Below are 5,232 nucleotides of genomic sequence, written 5' to 3' on the forward strand. Positions count from 1 at the left end.
GAAAATAAAACCGCGAGGCTTCCTTTTATACAGGTATGCGAGAGAATACAAGCTTCATTCACAAAGTTCTTTGAAAGCAATATACACAAAACAAGAATGGAAGGGCCTAAGCTACATCCCCCTCGGGGACTATGGTCTGTCGGCCTCCTTCTCGCCATTTTTGGCTTCGTACAGAAGGAGCTTAGTACTATATTCTTCCGCCTCCGCCTGCTTTATCTCTTCCGAGAGGTCGAAGCCCCTACCATGTATTTCCTCGAGGGTTTCCCTCCGATATTTTCACCTCACTTACTCTTTATTCGTACTCTCCTAGTCGAGACCCCCCCCCCCTTAGCTTAGCACGAGCGTCGACAGCGTCCTTCAAATAGACAACCACCTTCTCATCAGCCTTAGTTCGGATTACTTCGGCTTCAGCCCGAGCATCCACGACTTCGGACTTCACCTTCAGGAGCTCAGACTCGAGCCTTCAAATTATGTCCGTTCGGACCAAACTGTTTTCATGAGCATTGCGAAGTTACACCTCGAGGGAGAAAGCCTTGGCCAAAGCGTCTTTCTTAGTGGACATATGGGTGTCCACCCGAGCCTTTAGCTCATCAAGCTCGTACTTGGCTTGACCAACTTTGCTACTAAGGCATTCCAAGTCTTCCTCTTTTTCTGCAACTAAAATAAACTAGACATTAGCCTCAGAAGGTAGAAGAAGAAACACACTCTCTCTCGAAATAAACATTACCTTCTCCTCGAGGTAGCTTTCGTAGTTCAGACTTCGACTAGCCTTATACCGCAAGTGTGCCATCTCGTCTTCCTATTCATCAAAAAGAAGCCTAAGGGATTTCTCTGCATCCACGGCTTCTCGCAACCTGGTCTCACGACGGAGCAGCTCGGACTTGATCTTGCTAAAAGCCTATGAAAGAGAAACTCGATAAGAGAGTAAAAATTACAAAACTATAAAGTCAACATGGACGGCCAAAACACGCCTCAAAATAGAGCCGATGAGCTTCCTCGAAAGTTGAGCGCACATCTACTAGTCTGGCTCCATCTACCCCGGTAGAACCGCTCCTGGTTGGGGAACGATCGCTCAGTGTATGCGGCCCCTGGCTTCGAACATCCCTCGAAGTACCTTCGATGGGAGAAGAAGTCGGTGGCAGAAAACCCTCATTCCTCGAGGTACCTTCGAAAAGAAAAAAAAGATGACAACGGAAATGGAACCATTTTTCTAAAGCCAGAGATCTCGGGCGCATCAGGCTCAGCCGACACATCCTCTCTGAGCCCCCAACCAGGACTCGTCTCACTATAAGCACCATCGCCCTGCGAAGGCCCTTTTCGCTTGTTATTATCGTTCTGTAGCCCAGAAGCTGGCGATTCTTCTCCTTCACCGAGCGGGCACAATTTCGCCTCAAAGGGCTCCCCAATTCCTACGATGATGGAATTTGTACGCATAAAAAGAAAGTGCCATTTACAAAAGGAGCGAATCACATAGCACGTATGATAACTAGGGATTATGATACATTTTACACTCCTTCTTACTTGAGTTTTGATTAAAAATGTGTACAAAATAGTCCCAAAGACTTACATGTTATACTTGTTTGCAGGGTTTGGTCAACAAGGTGACAATTCGTCAAAACCAGCTCAAAAAGAAGTGAAACATTCACAAGTACCAAGAATAAGTCCAAGCACAGTGCAACAGGTCCAATGCGGACGCACTTCATTCTGTGCGGTCCACAGTGAGGAAGTTCAAAGAGGTGATCATTTTAGACACTCAAGCAATGCGCCCGCAAAGCAGTTTGTGCGGACAATATTGTCTTCATGCGACCGCACTCGATATTGTGTGGTCCGCAAAGCTGGAGTTCAGAGTTACCAATTTGGGGAATCATTGCCAGTACGGTCCGCGGTCCTTTTTGTGCGGACCGTAATAGAAGCCACCGTGGCTGCGATACATTTTGTGCGGCCCGCGGTGGCCAAGTTCAAAGAGCAGAGTTCAAAGACAAGAAGCCTCAGTGCGGCCGCACTCGATTTTGTGCGGACTGCCTACCCCGCAGGGGTATTTTTGTCCAGAAAATTCGGCCTAGTGCAAATAGTTTCTTTTCCCATTTTTAGGTCATCAATTGTATTTTAACGTTGGGTTGCACTCATGAACAGTGTTTCTTACCCATTTTGAGTAATTTTACAATAGTTTTATCATTGAATCTTCAAGTTTTAGCTTGTAATTAAATATTATAGATTTTTCTTCATTTATTTCTTTATTTTCTTCTATTATCATGAGTAGCTAGACCCATTACCTAGGGTTGTGGCTCAACCCTAGTGTGAGTATTTGATGGGTCTTGTGTTTTAAGGATTAATAATTTTTCTTTTCGGTGCAAGATCTATTTACTAGCCATCATTTCTGCCTTGTATTTTTCTTCTGTATTTTATCTTCTTATTTTTCCTATGATCTCTATGGTGAAACTAATATTCTCTCATTTTGTTTTTCTTATTATCTTGAGCCGAAAGTCTTTCGAAAATAGCCTCTCTACACCTTCGGGGTAGGGGTAAGGTCTGCGTACATACTACCCTCCCCAGACCCCACTTGTGGGATTTTACTGGGTGGTTGTTGTTGGTGAGTTCTAAGGCTTGAATGGCTATGAGTGTTTGATATTTGGACTAATTTATGGTTTTAATGTTCAATTAGTGGTTGCAAACACTAATTTGTGCCTATATGACTTGGGTTCTTCTTGAGAAAGAGAACTTGAGTCTAGGAAAATTAGTCCAACAAGGAATTGGGGCGTATTCAAGAGATTGGTAGCCCGATTAAAGGGTTAAACCTAGAGATAGTAATACCCGACTTGAACCTAAATTGCTTGTACAAATTATCATACCCAATTGGTCTTGAGAAAGTCAATTAGCGCAAAATCACTCAAACTACCGAGAGGTATAGAGTGAGAAGTATCGTGCAATGGTTATATCATAATCCCTAACATGACAACCTAGCCTTAGACTTGAGAATTCGTCATGTATCCACCTAGGAAAAGGTCACTTCGCTAGTGCTTTTTAACTATTTAGACAACCCTTCAAGTATCTTACTCTTAGCTTAACTTAGCTTAATTTAACATCTTATTAGTATAAATTTAGAAGTAATATCAAAACCAACTATGATTAGAAGTGCAATTAAGAGCAATTATGCATCTCTAACTTAGATAGAAACCCAATTCCCATTTCTAGCTCCCTGTGGAAATCGATCCCGACCTTCTAGGGTAAAAGCTGCTTCGACCACTCTCACTACTTTGTAGTAGTGCAGCGTTGGCACCGATCACTTTTTGGCGCCGTTGCCAGGGAGCTAACGGTTTTGGCTATCTATCTAAATAGTTTTGTGTATTGTTCTTCTTTCCTTCTGTGTTATTAATTTGTGTGTGTCACAACTTCAGGTACAAAATGGCAGCAAACTTAAACAACCCACCTCTTGGAGATCTTCCGTCGAGGGATGAGGTAGATGATAATGTTGACAATGAGGTTCCCATTGTACCTCAAGGACAAAGGAGAGGCCGCCAGGCCAATGACAATATTCCAGACCTTCCCCCGCCACCTCCAAGAGTGGCTCCTCGAGTGATTCCAAACCAAGGCTATGCAAGTGCAATTGTCCCACCTCGGATCTAGGCGGGCAATTTTCAAATTACCAATATGATGCTGACATTGCTAGAGTAGCGTGAGTATTTCACGGACCCTGCCAATCAAAATGCTTACAAACATCTCAAGGGTTTTGTGGATACATGTTGGGGGAGCAAGCAAACTAATGTGTCGGAGGATGCACTTCAGTTGAGACTATTCCCTTTCTCACATAGAGGGAAAGCATTGGATTGGCTTGAGAGACTTCCAAACTATTCCATCACTACTTGGGATGAGTTGGCGGATAAGTTAATTGCAAAGTTTTTCTCACCGGGGCACATAGCAGCATTGACAGATTAGATCTTAGCTTTCAAGAAAGAGCCCACCGAACCTTTACATGAGATTTGGGAGAGATATAGAACAATGGTAAAGGAATGTCCCAACAATGATATGACTGAGGCGATTATCCAACAGACTTTCTACCGGGGCATTAACACAACAAGCCAGTGCATAGTGAACCAACTTGCTGGGGGAAATTTCATGAAGTTGTTGTATGATGAGGTTTGTGACATTCTTGACGAGATGACTGACACGTCCTCCGCTTGGCAAAGTAGAGTCAATGTGCCACAGGGTGACCCCATGGTCACTCACTTGCACAAAGAGCTACATGACCATGGGCAGGCTATAGTACAACTGACAACTACAATGAACCAGTTAGCAAAGGCACTGTTGCAACAAGTTCAAAATCCACACCAAGTAAATGTTATGGAGGGTGTCAACATGCTAGTAAACAAAAAAAGACAAAGAGGTCAATAAAACCAATGGAGTTCGGATCAATTTGACAATGATTGTGGTGGATTCCAAGATGATAGTTATGATGAGTTGAATGAAGAGGTGCAATACGTGAATAATTACCAAGGCCAAAGGGGAAATTCTTCCAACCAACAACAATGGAGGCCCCAAGGCAATTGGGGCAATCAACAACAACAAAGCAATGGTAATTGGGGGAACAACAACCAAAGTTCCAATTGGGGCAATCAGAACAATCAGGGTAATTGAAATGGCAACAACAACTAGGGTGGTAACAACAATCAGGGAGGTTGGAACAATGGCAATCAAGAAAATTGGGAGCAAGGCTTTCAAAGGCCCCCAATGTACCAACAACCGTACAATCCACCCTCATTTTCATCCCAAGGTCCTAGTTCTTCCAACAACGAAATGGGGAGAATTGAAATTGTTACATCCCGTCAATTTGATATTGTATTTTTGAGTGGAACTAGCGTAAGTACCAAGTAAAATAGACAGGTGCGCGCAGCCTGAACACCACTATTAGCTATAACAAACAATTACAGGTGATCTAGGAGCATGACGTGAAGTCCGGGCATTGAACTTATTATCTATTCAATGAACTACAAACTACAAATGCTATTTTGAGACAATTTGATATAACTATCATGTGCTTAGATGGAAAGCAGTATGAATTGAATTAGTTTATGTCAAATGTCTGTCTTACAAATCTTTATAAGTCAAAATCTACTAGTTCTACCATATTTTTGCACAGATTGGACAAATTAGCACAAAATTTCAATTTCAAGTACCTTGAGCAATAACAAGCAGCACTAGTTAAAGAATTATAAAAAAATATGTGTATTTTTAACC

Source organism: Nicotiana tabacum, chromosome 1 (assembly GCF_000715075.1).
Source record: "Nicotiana tabacum cultivar K326 chromosome 1, ASM71507v2, whole genome shotgun sequence".
NCBI lineage: Eukaryota > Viridiplantae > Streptophyta > Magnoliopsida > Solanales > Solanaceae > Nicotiana > Nicotiana tabacum.